An 18,729-nucleotide genomic window follows, 5' to 3' on the forward strand; every position below is an offset into this window, starting at 1 on the left:
CTCCACACCACCAACAAACGCCTTCAGTTGCAGCTGCATGCCTTCCTGCAGGTCCACACCCCTACCCCGGCGACAATGATCTCAGCCGCTCATAAACTCCCTCCCCTACCACGTTCTCCTCCTACTCGCGAACCGCCGGCCAAAAAGAGGGCCGCAACTCCCACTACCTGCTCGGACACACCAACATTGGCCGCGGCAACCCCCGCCCTACCCCCGCAATTCGAACAACTCGTGGAGGCGAAAATTCAGGCCCCGGTGCAGACGGCCATCCAAGACTTCACCCAACATTTCTCCAACCTCACTAGATGTCTAGACGAATTTCCTCGCCAAATTGACGAGCGATTTAAGGAGCAAAAGTCCCTCCACGCGACAGCCTGTGCTGGCGCGCGGCGTAAAAAGAAGGCCAAGCTCCACCCCCTCTCCACCCCTCCGCTGCAAACTAGACCCTCAGTAATGGGTAGTCCCGCGCCTCCGGCGCCTCGGATGCTGCTGCTGCTCCCTATGCGATCTTTCTCTCCTCTAATCTGTTAATCCCACTTCCCCTCTGTGCAACGCGGTTGAGGTGTCCTCTATTGAGAGACAGTTATCGCGTTGCACTTAACCCAACTTTTCACCCCTTTCCACAACAATCTCCAATAGACCTCGCACTAGCCTCACCATCTGGCACTGGAACTGTCGATGCTTTGGCTCCAAACGGGCGCTGATTCACCAGTTCCTAGCTCGGGCAAACGGCCCCGACGTGCTCGCGCTGCAAGAGCCCTCCAATCCTCTCACCCTACCAAGCTACGTGCCCATCATCCCCATTTCTCCTACGTCCACTCGGGTTGCATTCCTCGTACGCCGTGCACTCACTACCATCTCCCACCCGCTAGACATCCACGAAATAGATCATCTCTTCATCGAACTCGTGCCGCAGTGCACTCGCGATACCCTCTTCATCCTTAACACCCGTGTCGCAGAGCAGTTTGTTTTAGAGAAACGAGATCGTGCTCACGGCGGCGTGCCATACGTCTCCTCAGCGACTGCGCACGAATACGAAACCATTACCGCTTCTACCTTGCTTCTGAATTATCAGCTGTCGGGAATGCAACTGAGTTTTCGCTAACGCACTGTGCTCCAATCATGCTAGATTTAATCATGTGGATTGAAGACGTGCGCAGTAGCTGGCTGCAAAAGTAGTGACTGGCATGTTAAGGAATGGAACGAATCTGTGGGGCCAAGTTCTCGAACCGCTGCTGCAACTGTACGAACGTGTTACCAGCACATCGAGAAGTAGGGCTTTCCTCGAGGATACGGAAATTTGCTCATCCACCAGCGTTGTATTGCTAACCTTCAAAGAATGGGCTTCATCCCCAGAACATCGGCAAGAGTGAGTACCACTCGTTAAACAATGACAATGGGAGTAGCGCCGCTTCCTGTCATAGTAAGTTTCGCGCACGTTATCTGTACACATCTGACCCAAATGGCAGGAAAAGTTACGCCCACTCTATCGCCGACGTATCAAGAATAAGTGAATGGGCGCACACTTGAATATATTGTCACGAGCCTCGAGAAGTAGTCCAGAAGGTTTAATAACAGTAGAGAAGCTGGCTCTTGGAAGACGCGACCGTCGGGGCTGGCTCGAGCAGGGAAGGGGCGCGCGGTCTTTGTTCTCTTGGGCTCGACCCACCCTTGCCCTCGACTCACTACCTACAGGTGGTAATATCCCCCCTTCCGAACAAAAGCATCGCCTCGATGCTAAAAAAATAAATAGGCGTAGAAGACAAGAAGAAGAAGGCAGGCAAAGCGAAAGTGCACAAAAAGCAACAACAACAACAAAAAAGTAAACGTCACGCCGACACAGTCAATGAACTAAGAAACAAGCTCCCGAATATAAATGAAAAGTAGAAACAAAGAAGGGAATGAGAGAAGAAAACGAAAACAAAAAAGTTACAGACGCGCAATGTACGGCTTCATGCGCACAACATGAACTATGTCTGAGCTCGGTTGTCTTTGTGTCCTACTGCGTGTCTGCGATGTTTTGTCCGGAAGAACGTCGTAGTTTACGTCACTGACGCGGCGGAGCCAAATATACGGACCAACCTACCGGCTCAGCAGCTCAGCAGGCCACGACGGCAAACGGGGGTCCACACCCAAACTTGGTCCCCGGGGTTGTAGGACACGCCCCTGTGGCGGATGTTGTAGCGTCGTGCGTCTGCCTGCTGCTGCTGGCCGCTATGCAGCCGCGCGAGCTGCCGAGCTTCCTCAGCACGCTCTGCAAATTCCTCGGCATCAGTTGTCAATAGGTCAGCGTCTTGACACGGCAGCATAGCGCCCAGCATCGTCTGGACTTCGCGACCGTAGACAAGGCGAAAGGGCGTGAAGCGCGTCGTCTCTTGCACGGCGGTGTTATACGCAAAAGGTCACGTAAGGCAAGATCCCGTCCCATGTTTTGTGTTGGACGTCGATGTACATTGCGAGCATGTCTGTGACCGTCTTATTCAGTCGCTCATTAAGTCCGTTGGTCTGCGGATGGTACGCGGTCGTCTTACGATGCCTGGTGTTGCTTAATTCAAAAACTTCGTCCATAAGCTGCGCTGTGAATGCTGTCCCTGTAACTGTTATTCAAGTGGAGGGAGCACCGTGACGCAAGACGATGTGGCGCATGAAGAATTGCGCTACCTCTGAGGCCGTGGCTCGTGGGATTGCCTGCGTTTCTGCATAGGGTGTTAAAAAATCAGTCGCGACGATCACCCATTTGCTGCCGTCGGCAGACAGAGGAAATGGTCCGAGAATGTCCATGCCTACTTGGTCGAAAGGCTGTGAGGTGCTTCAATTGGCTGGAGTAAGCCAGCCGGTTTAACGGATGGTCTCTTGCGACGCTGGCATTCACGACAGCCTTTAACGTACTGTTTGAGGCTTGCCGAAAGGTCGGGCCATTTCGCTTATTTTAGCGAGTGTTCGTGAAAAGCCTAAATGACCAGATGTCCGTTCGTCATGGCAAGCGAAGAGGACGTCGTCGCGCATGTCCCTTGGAACCACCAGCTGGTCTAACGAGCATTCTCCTTCTACAGCACGTTGTCTCGCAGACAGAAGGACGTCAGCGAGCGGGACAGATGGCGTGGTATGGTTGTGTCGCGGCCCTCTAAATGATCGATGATCGGTCGAATCTCAGCGTCGTCACGCTGCCATCTGCTCAAGTCCGACGAACTAATGGCGCCCAGGAAGCCGTCAACATCCCTTGTTTTCTGACTAGCAGGATCAATGGGTGCGCGGGACCGCGTGTCAGCGTCTTCATGCTTACGGCCAGACTTATAAACGATGGTGATGTCAAATTTCTGTAGCCGCAAGCTCCACCGTGCCAGTCGTCCTGAAGGGTCGCGCATGCTTGCCAACCAACAGAGGACATGGTGGTCTGTCACTACTTTGAAGCGACGACCATAGAGATAGGGGCGAAACTTGATGATCGTCCACACGACCGCGAGGCACTCTTTCTCCGTAGTCGAATAATTCGCATCGGCACGGCATACGCTATAATCCTTTCCACTCCATCTTGGAGCTGGACGTAGAGCACTGCACGGGCTCGGACTTACCCGAAAGCCCGAGCCCAGTTTTTTCGCGGGCTCGGGCCGGGCTCGGGCACGGCGTGTGCTTTTTGACCCGGGCCCGGGCCGGGCTCGGGCTTTCTGGTGGTGTGCATGTAACGTGCAGCGAGATATTGTCGGGCGTATCAACTCTGAAGAACGTACACTTTATTGTCAAATCGATAAGATTTGAGTCCGGCGTATTTTTAGTGGGTCTGGGCACCCGCCGCGGACGCGGTTCCGAGACCTTGTCTCGAAGCGGCTTCCTCGGCTCGCTGGACGGCCCAGAGCTGTACTGTCAGGTTGGAGCTGAGCAGTGCGGTCTTCCAACGCGAGCGGAGGCTGGCGGTGGAAGAGACGGAGGTGTCGGCACTGCCCGAATTGTTTGTTATGTCCTGACATTCCCATAACATGTGATTAGGTGTGGCAACCTCGCCACAGGATGTGCATCTGTTTGTAGTGTACATGTCTGGATACATGGCGTGCATGAGTCTTGGGTTTATGTAAGAATCAGTTTGTAATTGCCTGTAGTGTACTGCTTGCGCCCTGTCTAACCTAGCGTGAGGGAATGGGTATACGCGTCTCTGTAACTGGTAGTGTGTCGTGATGTCGTGGAACCTGGTCAAACGATCCTCCCACGCCCAGACGTTTGCAGTACCCCGCGGGGGCTCTTCCTCCGATGATGCTCGGTGAGTGAGGCCTCGAGCAACGCGATGAGCCGCTTCGTTGGGTGTGCTCAGTCCAGTGTGTGCCGGGATCCAAAGCAAGTGCCTTCGGTTATCGACGTCGGCCTCTCCCTGGTGTATGGGATTTCGCCTGAGTATGTGATACGCCTCTTGCGATAAGCGCCCATTTGAAAAATTGCGAATTGCCGTTTGCGAATCGCAGATCACGTACGTAGCCTTGGTTTGTGTAAGGGCCAGTGCTATGGCCGCTTCCTCTGCCGCTTCGGCATATGTCGTGTTCACGGTGACGCTCGTGAGGTGGTTACCTCGGTGGCTAGTAACTGCCGCCACGAAACTCTTCCTGTCTCGATAACGGGCTGCGTCGGCGAACACTGCCTCCTTGTCGTTGGAGTAACTTTTGTTCATGTGTTGTGCCCTGGCTTTACGTCTCCCAGTGTGGTGTTGGGGGTGCATGTTGCGAGGCAATGGGGGCACGTATAGTTGCTTGCGTATGGTTCTTGGTATTTTCACTTTGATGCCGTGCTGCGTGTGGTATGTAATGCCGAGCTTTTCGAGCACGTGCCTGCCCGCGCGGGTCTTGGATAGGCGCTCGAGTTGGGACACTTGTTGCGCCTCCACGAGTTCCTCGAGCGTGTTGTGCAAGCCTAGTTCTAGGAGCTTGGTGGTGCTCACTCCGGGCGCAAGTCCCAACGCACATTTGTACGCCTTGCGCATGAGGGCGTTGAGCTTGTTTCGTTCTGCAACGGTCCATCTGTGAAACGCTGCCGTGTACGTTATTTGAGAAATAACGAAGGCTTGTATAAGTCGTATGACGTTGCCTTCGCGCATGCCCGCGTGTTTGTTGGTGATGCGTCGGATGAGCTGCATCGTGCTGGTGGCCTTTGCTGTTATCTTGCGAAGTGCTTCGCCATTGCCGCCCTTGTGTTCAATCATCATTCCTAGTACCCTAATCGTGTCTGCCATCGGGATGGGTAGGCCGTTTGATGCCGTTAATTGGATCTCTTCCTTTTCCGGGGGGGTGTAGCCTTTAGGTGGGCGCCCCTTTCTGACCGGGTCTATATAGCAGCAATTCGGATTTTTCGGCCGAGCAGGTGAGTCCCGTGCCCACCAGGTAGTTTTCCACGCACTAGATGGCCTGCTGTAAACGTTGCTCGATCGCTCCGTCGCTGCCCGTTGTCGTCCAGATCGTAATATCATCCGCGTATAGCGTGTGGTGCAGTCCTTCTATTTGCAACAATCGGTCGGGTAACCCCAGCAGGACGAGGTTGAAGAGCATCGGCGAGATGACCGAGCCCTGCGGGGTGCCCGAGCTCCCGATGTTGATTTGATCTGAGTCGAGTTGTCCCACTCGCATGCGAGCTTTTCTTCCCGTGAGGAAGTCTCGAATGTAGTTGTACGTTCGCAGTCCGAGATTTAGCTTGTCTATTTGTCGTAATATGGCATCGTGGCGAACGCTATCGAAGGCCTTCTTCAGGTCCTGCCCGAGAATGGCTCTCGTCGAGCGCGCCGGACTGTCTATGAGTTGGTGTTTTAGTTGCAGAAGGGACGTCTTGCGTGGAGAGATGTCTTCTGAACCCAATCATGGTGTGTGGAAATAATTCGTTGTCCTCGAGGTAATCCGTGAGTCTATTGAGAAACGCGTGCTCCATCAACTTGCCCACGCAGGACGTGAGGGAGATGGGGCGCAGGTTCTCGAGCTGCAATTTCTTGCCGGGTTTTGGTATCAGTATGATCTTTGCTTCTTTCCATTGCTGTGGTAGCTTGCCGTGCGCCCAACACTCGTTAATGTATTTTGTCAGCTTCTCAATTGATCCGTAATCAAGATTACGTAGTACCCTATTGGATATTCGATCGGGGCCAGGGGCCGACATGGTGTTGAGTTTGACAAGCGCCGCCTGGATTTCAGCAACGGAGAATTCCGCGTCCAGGGTGGCGTTGCTTTCTCCTGTGTAGTCCGGATGTATTAGCGGTGGCGTTTGAGATATGTAAAGGCGTTCCGCATCCCGTAAGAATTGTTGTTCCGTTCCCCCGTAAGCGTGTATGATTTTGTATATGCCTTGCATGTGTGTGGTCTTAGTGTTGGCGGGATCTATCAGGTACCGCAGCATCTGCCACGTGCCACGCGTGGTGAGTTGACTGTCCATCACCGCGCATTTCTCTTCCCATTGTTGTCGTTGCAGGGTAAGCGCGTGCTTTTCTATTTCATTGTTGAGCTGCGCTATCCGTTTATGCAGTCTACTATTGTGTCTCTGTTGTTTCCATCGGTGCTGCAGGTGGGTTTTGGCTTCCCACATGTGCAGTAACCGGGAGTCTATTGTATCGAGCCCAGCTTTTGACGGGATCGTTTGCGTCACGCGCTCGATGTCGCGCCGCAGTTGGTCGGTCCATTGGTCTATGTCTTTGATGTCTGCCACCTGTTGCTTGTCACGATGTTTGCGTAGTTGATTCCAGTTGGTGATCTTCATTTGGCGACCGGCATTGTGTTCCTGCGGGCCGTCTTCTGCCATTATGCAAATGATGCAGTGATCGCTTCCCAAGTCTTGCATGGTGTTTGTCCAAGTGACTTGGCGAGTGTTGCACGTAAAAGTAAGGTCCGGCGTAGTCTCGGTGCTGACGCTGTTGCCCTGCCTTGTTGGTGCCGCGGGGTCGGTGACGAGTTCGAGTCCGGCGTATTGCACCGTTGCCCACAGATGCGTGCCTTTGGGCTGGTCATGCTTGTAACCCCACGCCGTGTGCACCGCGTTAAAGTCCCCCCCCCCTCCAATGAAAAGCGGTTGCCCTTGGGCGATGTTGATTGCCCGTTTGAAGAGAACATGGAAGCGGTGCTGGCGGCATCTGGGACTGCTGTAGATGTTGAGTACGAAGATGCTGTTGCGCGTCTTGCGTGGTGGAATTAGTTCTACTAGGACGTTTTCAATGTCTCTGACTTTAGTGTCGTGTTCGATAGCTGTGTGCGCTCGCTTGACCAGCGTGGTGACGTTTGGTTTCTCCGCCTTGCTTGGTAATAGACTGGTACCCCGTTAGTTTGGCGGGGCCGTTCGTTTCTTGCAATATGATGACGTCTGGGCGTTCGGGGATCGTTTTCAGGTATTGTTGTAAGTTCGCTCGTTTGTTTTGGTAACTTCTACAGTTCTACTGCCATATTGTGTGTTTTTGTTTAGTTGGGTGTCGGGCCATGTTTATATGCTGTTACATGTGTTGCGCCGCTTCCCTTTGCGACGGTACGATCGTGCTGTTCGTGGCTTCTAATCTGGCCAGTCTGACGTGAACGCTCTCAAAGCTCTGCTGGATGGTACGCGTGATGGACGCGATGATGGTTTCCTCGAGATTGCTTAAGCGAGCCTCGAGTGCATCTATTCGCGCGTCGCGTATCGCTGCGCGCGTGCGCTTGCGTCCGTGTTGCTTCTGTAAGGGCGGGAGTGGGTCTGCGTTTAGTATCTGGGAATTCGACGTCGTCGTCCTCTATGGGTTCTTCTTGTGTTGCCTGCGTGGTCTCTATGGGAGTAGGTCTGCGTTTAGTGTCGGGGCACACGACCTCGTCGTCCTCTATGAGTTCTTCTTGTGTTTCCTGCATGGCCTCTGTATCAGTACCGCTTTTCACGGCATGCTGGAGTTGTTCTATGAGTTCGTCTTTTGCACGAATCTGTGTCTGCATGTGTTCTATTTGCTTCTGCAGCGCTTGTATCGCCTGTGTTAATTTAGCTATCTCCGTCTCTGTCTTAGCGGGTGTTTTGTCGCCAGCCTTCGCGGTTGGTGCTCGTTTTCCGCTGACCGCATCTGCCCAGCTCACCTTCTCGGTGGTCTCGGTGTCTCTCGTTGCGGTCCTTCTGGTGGTGCGACTGCGCAACCGGCGTTGCTTCCGGGAGTCCGGGGTGCGGCTCCGGGACCGGGAGCGGCCTCGGCTGCAGGTCCTGGATCTCGAGCGGGACTTGCCGGCGGAGCTGGTGGCTTTGGCGGCCTCTTCCGCCTCTTCGGCGGCCCTGTATCGTTCCCATTGCCTCTTTGTCACGACGTAGGGGGTCTTGTATCGTGCGCGGCAGTTGCGATCCGCCGTCATGTGTGTTCCCCCGCACCGCTTGCAACGGGGGGAGCAGTGGTGGTCGGGGCCTGGGTTAATGGCGTCGCAACCTCGGCACACTTTGTCCTGAGGATTGGGGCACACGTCCATGCGGTGACCGAGTCTTCCGCAGCAGTGACACATGTCGATTTGCTTACGATAAAGGCCGCAGGGAAGGAGGGCGCCGCCGTACCTGACATAGGAAGGCACTCGCGGTCCTTCAAAGGCCACTATGACCGTCTTGGTATTACTGAGCCGTTTGGCTGCCACGGCGTGGGGGTTGCGTCCGATGAATAATATTGGTGTGAATAGACTTGACGTCCTCCTCCAACGGGATTCCCCTGATTATTCCCTTCACCGTGTAGTCGGGGGCCGTCTCGTAGGCACTGACCTCGTGGCGGCGATCACCGATGGTGATGGCTTCCAATTGTCTATACTTCGCGGCATGAGTAGCGTGGGGTGTACTCACGATAATGATGTTTTGGCGGTTGTTGGAACACACGGTGTCCTCCCCTGCGTCTTGCGCCGGCACGTTGGCCGCCCGGTAAATGGCCGATGCGAGGCGCACGGTTCCGGTGGTGGCAACGTCGAGGCCTCCTCTTGGTCGTATCACGATCTTGAAGTCACTTCGTGGGAGTAGTGGCATTTTGCTGTTCCTGATGACTTGCCGCTTTACGTTACGCTGCTGTTGACGCGAACGCTGTCGGTTGCCGTTCACTCCCTCGCCGGTGTGGGAGTGGGCTCCGTTCTGGGTGTTGCTCTGCGCGGTCTCGCGGTTAGATTGGGTCTTGTATCTGATGGTGCACCAACCGTTGCCCTCAAGAAACTCTTCGGGGGAGATGTCCTCCCCGTTCACTTGGACTTGCATCATTGTGACCCCTCGGGTGGCTGGTGACGTCCAGCGTGCGGACTACTCCGGTAAGGGTTAGCGTGGTGCCGGTCGGGCGTGGGTCAAGACCTCTCTAATACGGAAGGAAGTCGTTTCCCACCTTGAATATGGTGCCAGTAGAATCTTGGTGACTTCCTGCGTACGCTGGTGTTAAATTCATCGAGTGAATGACTGATAATCACTGCGAAACTCTTTGGAAAACGGAGCCGACGTGAGATGCGGCCGCTCCCTTCGGCGACTTCTTCTTCCTCCTATCAACTCTGAAAAACATTATTTTTCGGTCTCGGGCCGGGTTCGGGCCTGTTTCGAGTCGGGCTCTGGCCGGGCTCGGGCCTAAGGTAAAGGGGTGGCGGGCCAGGCCGGGCGGGTAACGTAGATTATTTCCGGGCCCGGGCCGGGCCCGGGTCTTGCTATAAAAGTTTTGATCGGGCTCGGGCGCGCCGCCCCACGTAAAGACGGGCCCGGGCCGGGCTGAAAAAATCGGCCCGTGCAGTGCTCTAGCTGGACGAGCACTGCGTCAAGGCCAATGCTACAGGCGTCGGTATGCACCTCAGTATCAGCGTCATCGTCAAAATGAGCAAGAACTGGTGCTGACTGTAGGCGCTGTCGTAATTCAGCAAAAGCCGCCTGTTGCTCATTATGCCACACAAATGGCGTATCGTCCCTTGTAAGGCGAGTCTGGGGTTCCGCTATCTTCGAGAAGCCTTTAATAAACCGGCGATAGTAGGCGCAGAAACCCAGGAAGCGTCGGACGGCCTTCATATTGGCAGCAGGTGGAAACGCGGCCACAGCGGCAAGCTTGTCTGGATCGGGTCTGACCCCTTTGGGGCTAACTACATGCCCGAGGAACTTGAGCTCTTCATAACCAAAGTGGCACTTTTCGGGCTTAAGTCTGAGGTCTGCCGATCAGATGGCTTCTAGCACACTCCGTAGGCGGTGAAGATGCTGCTCGAACGTTTCAGAGAAGATGACCACATAGTCAGAAGATGACCAAATCTGACTACAGATGACCACGCGGTAAGGCTGCTGGTGTATCGGGCGTGCGTCTTCGTACGTGATGATCCTGTGTTTAGTGATGGAAGTCTTGCGTACCTTGGAAGAATGTGCGAAGCAGGTCCTGAATTCAAGCAAGAGCTTGCGCAGTGCTGTGTGGCTTTAGGTGGACAGTTCAGAATTGATGTCGAGATGGCCCAGAGACGTGTCTGCTGTCCCCACTACTTCTGACGTGAAACAGTTAACGTTTGCTACTGCGTCTGCAAACGCTAACGAAGTGCCGCGGAACAGGTGTCGGTGCTCGTAGATAAAGTGGGTAACAAGCAATTGCGAATGACCAGCACGAATCTCTATAACACTTGGAGCCACACAAAGACGTTGCTTCAGTAGGTGTTCCAAGTTTCTTTCGGCCACCGCTTCGCCATCGCGTAAGCCACAGCATGTGACGTCGACGAGGACACTGGCTCGTGGAGGAAGCGTTACACTGTCTGCAGAAACATGAAGTACGTCGTCGCGCCGTTGGTCGTCTTGCACGTCGATTGCTCGTTCGGCAGAGAAAGTGATACGACGATCTTGCAGATCGATAATCGCGCCGTACTCCTGCAGGAAGTCAACCCCACGAATAACGTCGCGGGAGCATTCGCGTAAGACAAAGCAGCTCGCTACGAATGTAGATCCTTGAATCTCAACTCTAGTCGTGCAGGCGCCCAGTGGAGTAACGACGTGGCCACCAGCCGTCCGAATCTGCGACTTATGCTAAGGCGTGATTACTTTCTTCAGCTGCGTTGCTATTTTCCCGCTTAGTATCGTGTAGTCTGCGCCGATGTCCACTAAAAAACTAACAGCATAACCGTCAATAGTCACTGGTATATCGAGCGAAAGCCGGTCGACCTGTTCAGCTGCAGGTGATGTCGGATCGGTATTTTTCCGTAACCGCGTCCGTCAGAGGTCTTCAGCGCTTCGACCGTCAGTGACCTCGCCCCCAAAGATCGCCTCCGTTAGTTTTCCCGGCGGGGACTGGTCGACCGCTCGGGAGAATACCGCTGGGGCGGAGGTGAAAATCGTCTGGGAGACGGCGAACGCGACTGCCGCCTGGCAGGCGGTGGCAAGCACTGCTGAGAGAGGTATGCCTGAATGTACCGGGGTCGCTGGTCGTATTGGGGCGGCGGCGAGTATGCGGAAAAGCCGCGAATCCCAAGGCGCCGGTATGGGCACTGGCGGTACAAGGGGTCAGTTTCACCACAGTGGAAGCACAGAGGCCAATGATCGGGTGTGCGCCAAACATCCGACTTCCGAGGGGGCGGGCGTCTGTCGTTGATGTAGTGAACCGCTTGCTCCGAACGATGGGCAAATGGAGCGGCATGAACAACGGGCGGAGGCGTGTACCCAGCGCCGTAGTACGGTATCGGCTGCGCCGACTGAACTGACACCGTAGGAGCAGCACGAACGAACAGCAGCGGAGAGGAAGCAGGGCGCTTCAGGGCTTCCGCGTAGGTCGCACGGGGGTATTTTAGGATGTACTGCCGCAGCATTAGCAGGAGGCAAGGTGTCACGGATCGCCTGGTGCAGTTTCGACTTGACGGCAGCCGCGGAGCGCATCGCACACGTTTTTAAACAGCTCTTCTGCAATTCCCAGGTTTTTCACCGTGGACTAACAAGCAAATTCGGAGCGTACAACGTTTGCGGGACTGCGATTGTCTTGTGCCAAGCCGCGCTGACATCGCCCAGACCAGAGGCCTTTCTTCTTTGAAATTGGCGCGGCAAGAAGTTGGACACTGACGTGTGCATCCTCTGCCGGCGTGGATCAACAATCTTGATCATTTCGTGGGGCGTTTCCCATCACTTGACGGCAGCCGCGGAGCGCATCGCACACGTTTCTAAACAGCTCTTCTGCAATTCCCAGGTTGGTTGCCTTCCCGCTTTTTCTCTTTTTTTTTCTTGCTCCGCTGCTGCCGTCGAAGTGTATCAAACGGTTGAACGTTTAATGTGTTTTGCGTCTCTTGAAGTATCGCCGTCCTTTTCCTTTTTGTAAGTGCAAGACGTGCGCAATGGGCCGTTGTAATGCTTGCCGTGTTTCGCTGGACGATGCTGACCGGGTTCTGGTTTGCTCTAAGTGCGATTTGCTCTAAGTGTAGGGGATTGTTCTGGAGTGTCTGAAAAGGCGTTTATTAACAAGCGCGAGACATCACTGAAGGCGTGGAAATGCTCCTTATGTAAGCCTGCTGGTGGCAAGAGCCAAGTTTCCGCTGCAAATCAGGCATCTGATAACATTCTTGTAAAGTTGGCAGATATTGACCGCAAACTAAGTTCTCTTCTCGAGTTGCCGGCCCAGGTTTCATGCATGGAAAAATCTGTTCAGGTCTTGTCTGATCATTTCGACGCTATTCAGCAACGGCTGGATACTCATGATAAAGATATAAAAGACGTTAAAAGCCGGTTGGAAAAAATGAGAAACAGGGCGCATTTCAGCAGCTTTCGCAGCTGGAATCTGATGTGAGGATCTTCAGAGACGGAGCAGGCGGTTAAATCTGGAAATTCAAGGTGTGACTGAGGATGACGGAGAAGACCTGTTGAGCAAAGTGAATGGAGTCGCCCAAAGATTACAAGTTGCCTTGTTGTGCAGGCAAGATGTCGTAGCCCTACATAGGTTACCTGGAAAGCCCGGGAAGCCGCGAGGAATCATCGTACGTTTTGCACGCCAGGAATTGGCCGATGCTTGGCTCGCTAACAAACGAAACCTGAGAAACAGTGACGATAAGGTTTACATAGCTGAAAATCTGGCCCTCCGTACAAGAAAGCTTCTCTACTTTGCTAAAGAATGGGTTAAAAGTGCCGGTTATAGGTATGTGTGGTGTTCTAATGGTAAAGTCCTGGTACATAAAAATTGCGGCGATCCTGCGGTTGTTGTAAAATGTTCTGACGACCTTTCGGCCCTAGCTGATTAATACGAGGTATCTTTGAGCTCAATAGAATTATTATGCACCTAGGCTATAAAACAAAGGCAGAATGGTTCTCTACACTATGCGTACAAAAAAGAGGATTAAGCTTTATACATCTAAATGTGCAATCTGCGAATAATAAAGCAACTGAACTGAAAACCTTCTTTTCAGAAATAGGTAACTTGTACGATGTATTTATGTTTACTGAAACGTGGTACACTGACGCAAGTAATATTTTTAAGTTACCAAATAGGAAAGCATTCGATTTAAACAGAGAATCACGGCGTGGAGGAGGTGTTTCCTTGTTGGTAAATGAGTCTATATTGTTACGCGAAGAACGAGTCAGTAAGACGGGCAACTATTTACAGGATGTATTTACAACAGCGGTTGCAGCGCTGACTGGTTAGGTTCACAGCGCGAGCCCAGCTCGTTCTTCCTTTTCTTTTCGCGAGTGATGGCGCCCGCGCGCCTCGGTCAAACAATCAAATACCACACGCGTGTAGCATAATCCCCCGGCGGCAGAAGCGACGTCCCGGAGCGTCTAAATGTCATCACTGGGAGGGTGATACTGCTTCAGTCGTGTAACGTGCACGATATCGCTGAACTGGGAAGCAGATGGGGCGTCAGGGGCGATCTCGTATGTGACGGGAGTCACGGCACGAAGCACTCGGTAGGGGCCTGTGTAACGCGACAGCAGTTTTTATGACAGGCAGACCTGACGCGACGGAGACCATAGAAGCACCAAAGAACCAGGCGGGAAGTGCACGTCTCGGTGTCGCTGGTCGTACAAACGCCTTTGACTCTCTTGGGAGTTCAAAAGGCGGTCACGGGCAATTTCTCTTGCGTGAGCAGCGCGGGCGACGGCATCAAGTGCATATTCACTGGTGGGTGCCGCGTGAACAAGGAGAGTCGTGTCGAGGGGCAGTGCTGGTTCTCGGTCGAACAGGAGGAAAAATGGGGAATAGCCGGCTGGTGTCGTGGCGCGAGGAATTATAGGCAAAGGTGACAAACGGCAGAGTGAGGTCCCAGTCTGTGTGGTCTGAAGAGACATACTTCGTGAGCATGTCTGTGAGAGTGCGATTAAGACGCTCCGTGAGGCCATTAGTTTGCGGATGGTATGACGTGGATAGCTTGTGCCTCGTGGCACAGGACTGCAGGATGTCCGCGATAACTTTTGACGGGAATGTCCGGCCACGGTCTGTGAGAAGTTGTCGCGGAGCTCCATGTAATAAAATCACGTCGCGTAAAAAAAATCGGCCACATCTGTGGCGCAGCTTGTAGGGAGCGCTCGGGTGATGGCGTAGCGCGTGGCGTAATCTGTGGCCACAGCGATCCACCTGTTCCCAGAGGTAGAAAGAGGAAAGGGACCAAGTAAATCTAAACCAAACCCGAAAGAATGGCTCCGCGGGAATGTCGATTGGTTGTAGGTACCCAGCAGGTAGCGTCGATGGTGTCTTGCGTCGCTGGCATTTATCACACGCAGCTACGTATCTTCGAACGGAGCGAGCAAGCCCAGGCCAAAAGAAGCGTCGGCGGATCCGGTCGTAGGTACGTGACACACCGAGGTGACCGGCAGTGGGGAGGTCGTGAAGTTCGTGGAGAACAGCCGAGCGAAGGTGTTTAGGGATCACAAGGAGTAATGCTGGGCCGTCGGGGTGAACGTTGTGGCGGTAGATTACGCCATCTTGAAGTGTGAATAAGCGAAGGGAACTGTCGGCAAGTGGAGATTCCAGGCGGTCAATGATGACACGCAAGGACGGGTCACGGCGCTGCTCGTCGGCGACATGGACCAGAGGAAAAACAGAGAGAACGCAGGCGTCGGTGTCAGGCTCAGACGTAGAGGTCGGGTCTTCGACTGGGTAGCGAGAGAGGCAATCTGCGTCCTGGTGTTGGCGTCCTGACTTGTACGTCACTGTGTAGGGATATTCTTGTAGTCGGAGAGCCCAACGACCGAGCCGGCCAGTAGGATTCTTGAGCGACGAAAGCCAACACAGCGCATGATGGTCTGTGATTACTGAGAAGGGCTTGCCATATAAATATGGGCGGAACTTTGAAACGGCCCATATAAATATGGGCGGGGAAGAAGAAGAAGAAGCCGGAGCGAGCGGGCGCACATCACGTCGGCTCCGTATTCCACAGATGTTTTTGTAGTGCAAATCGCCCAAAACCACCCGAAACTGCACAACAACGGACTTGGCTCGTTCTCAGGAACAAGTGGATATCAAAACCAGGTGGGATTCCCATTTTTCAAGCCTCTACGCCAATTTCTTGGCCGGGCCTCGTGGCGGAAGAGCCGCGAGGTCGCGCGCTGTAGAACCGGCTTCCTCAAGAATTACCGATCATGCTCTCAAGAATGGAAGTCACCGTAGAGGGGCAACGCATAACCCAGGAAGAAATGGATATAAGCAAGGGATGGAAGGAGGTCAGGCACAGAAGATCAGACCGGCAAACCTCCCAACATCGCGAGAGCACCTTGTCGCCGACGCGGCTTGACAAGCGCAACGATAACCCCAGGAAAGGAAGGCTAGAGCAGATATGCAAGCCAAGCAGGATGCCAGATTTGCCAAGAGGGGATTACAAGATTGTGATCAGACCACGTGGAGCACTCAAAATATCCGAACATGGTATAGTTCAACTAACAGCGGCTGTACAAGACGCGGCAGGCATCCCTCGAGACGAAAGAGAGGAGGATATCGTCTGCTCCAACAATTATCAAAATATCCTAATCGTCAGTACATCGGATCAAGAGCATGCCAACAAATATCAGGAAGTAGGACGCATCAAGATTCAAGACAAGTTTTACGAGACCAATGCTTACGAGACGGCGCCGGACATGACGGCCAAAGGAGTCATCAGAGGAATCCCACTCGACGAGGGCCCAAGAGACATCACAGCAGCGGTGGTTACGAACAAAAACCCAACGGCGATAGCAGCAAAGAGAATCAGTAATACTACCACAGTGATTGTGCTCTTTGAAGGATACAAAGTGCCCACGTACGTCCGATACAGGGCAGCGCTGCTCCGATGCTCCTTGTACCGGAAACAAGTGGATTTCTGTAACCAATGCAACAGACTTGGACACAGAGGAGATGTATGTCCCAATCCGAACAACAAGATTTGTGCTGGATGTGGAACAGCGAACCCAGACAAAGACCATAGGTGCCAACCTAAGTGCCAGTTATGCAGCGAGGACCATCCAACCGCGGATAAGACGTGCAAAGCCAAATTCAAGAAGCCCTTCATCGTTAAACAGAGACAATGGCAGAGACTGCAACGAGAACATGAAGATGCTACCTCAAGAGAAAACAGGGCAGAGTCTCGTGGAAGGCCACACGCCAGGGAAAGACGCTCCAGATCGGGAACAAGGTCTCCATCCACCCCCAGATCCTTATCCAGGTCGAGCTCCAGGACACCGGGGACACGACCCGGATCCAGATCCAGGTCCAGAACCAGGCCACCCACTTCAACAAGCACGACAACGACGGTGAGCTGGGCAGACGTGGTCGACGGCAAGCGCCCGGGGGCTGGCGGGGATACTGCCAATAATAACGAGATAAAGGAACTAAAACACGAGAACGCGCAGTTGAGGATTGTGCTAGCACTTATGAGCGATGAAATAAAGAGTCTCAAGGAAGCAAAAAGCCAATTGAATCAGGTAACTTCCGCTCCACAGGCGAGCACGAAAGATCCAACTGAGGTCCCGGACAATAAGATGGACGAAGGGGATAACCCCCCTCCGCTCAAACGCAAGGCCCAAGCCAGAAATGATAAACAAGATAACATGGCGGTAGATAAAGCATTAGTCGATATCCAAAACACCCTAATAGAGATACAAAAGGCAAATGAAAAACGGGACGAAATGATGAACCAAATGGCTAAGGCAATAGCAGCAATTATGAGTAGATTAGACATCCTAGAGGCAAACGAGTCACCAGGTAATGAACTCCCCTCTGGTGCATCAGAAGCACCACAATCCTCACCCACTTCGCAACCACAAAATTATATAAGATCAGCTTCTCTCCAGCCTCCCGTCTCCCTCCCATGGTCGCACCCGCAATGAGGCGCGCTGCAAAAGGGTTCAGGATATGGCAATGGAACTGTAGAAGTTACAAAAACAAAAAATCAGTTTTGCAGCAGTATTTAAAAGACAAGGATAAGCCGGACGTCATAATTCTGCAGGAAACACATGGGGTCGCAAAGCTGGCAGGATACAGATCTTTTGGCTATGCCGAAGGGGATACCAGGGTATTAACCACGCTTGTAAAAAGAAACATAGTATGCGTGCAACACAATACAGGCATAGCGCACATAGACAATATTCTATTGGAACTCATCCCACAAAAAAAGACAGGACCTAGCTTATTTATTCTGAACATTTATAGCAATCCCACTAAACATAAGCACAAGTTCAAGGGCCTATTCCAGAAAACACTCAAACTAGCTCGAGAAAATCCGGTAGTAATAGGAGGAGACTTTAATGCCCCACACACTGCGTGGGGATATCTATATTCCAGACCAAAAGGAAGGGCCTTATGGAATGACTCGCAAGAATTAGGCCTCACGCTAGTCACAGACCCCGGTACTCCAACCAGAGTAGGCACGGCGTTAAACAGGGACACAACCCCAGACCTAACATTTACCAAGAATATTGAAAAGGTGACGTGGCGCAACACACTACAGGATTTGGGTAGCGACCACCGCATATCGGAGTTACTCGTCAAAGAAGGGCCGAATAGACCCAACGAACGACAGATCAAATTAATAGACTGGGAACTACTTCGTAGATCGCGAGAGACTACACAGCAACGATCCATCACAGACATAGAGCAATGGACTAAAGAGCTCAGCGATGACGTCAAAGCTGCCACAAAAATAGCACCACCTGAATCTAACTTGGAGAAATGCGACAGCAGACTTCTCCACATGTGGGAAGCTAAGCAGTCGCTGCAAAATAGACTTCAAGGTCAGAAGCATAACAGAAAATTGAGAAAGCGCATAGCGCTCCTCAACAAAGAAATAGAAGAATATGCTGCGCAATTGAGCAAGCAACAATGGGACGAGATATGTAATTCCATGGACGGGCAATTAAGCACCGGCAAAACCTGGCACATGCTTAGGTTCTTGCTGGACCCTGAGAATAACAAGAAAAACCACAGACAAGCCATTAAAAAGGTAATACACGCCTATGAGGGCACGGAGGAGGACTTTCTCAAAGAATTAGAACAGAAATACATAACACAGGCACCCCCTTGCAACCATCCTAGCTACAACGGGAATATCAACGCAAAATTAGACGAGGAATTCACGGAGGCAGAAATCCGCGCGGCCCTACAAAAGTTGAACACCAAATCAGCCCCAGGCCCAGACGGTATAACAAACAAGACTCTCAGGAACCTCGATGATGGGTCGATCACCAACCTAACGGAATATATGAACGAGTGCTGGATAAAAGGAGCAGTACCAGCTCAATGGAAGAAAGCGACGATAACGCTTATTCCAAAACCTGGTAAAAAGCTTTCGATCGACAACCTCAGACCGATCTCCCTAACATCCTGCGTCGGAAAATTAATGGAACATGTAATTTTAAACAGAGTAGATAACT

Source organism: Dermacentor silvarum, chromosome 3 (assembly GCF_013339745.2).
Source record: "Dermacentor silvarum isolate Dsil-2018 chromosome 3, BIME_Dsil_1.4, whole genome shotgun sequence".
Classification (NCBI taxonomy): Eukaryota; Metazoa; Arthropoda; class Arachnida; order Ixodida; family Ixodidae; genus Dermacentor; species Dermacentor silvarum.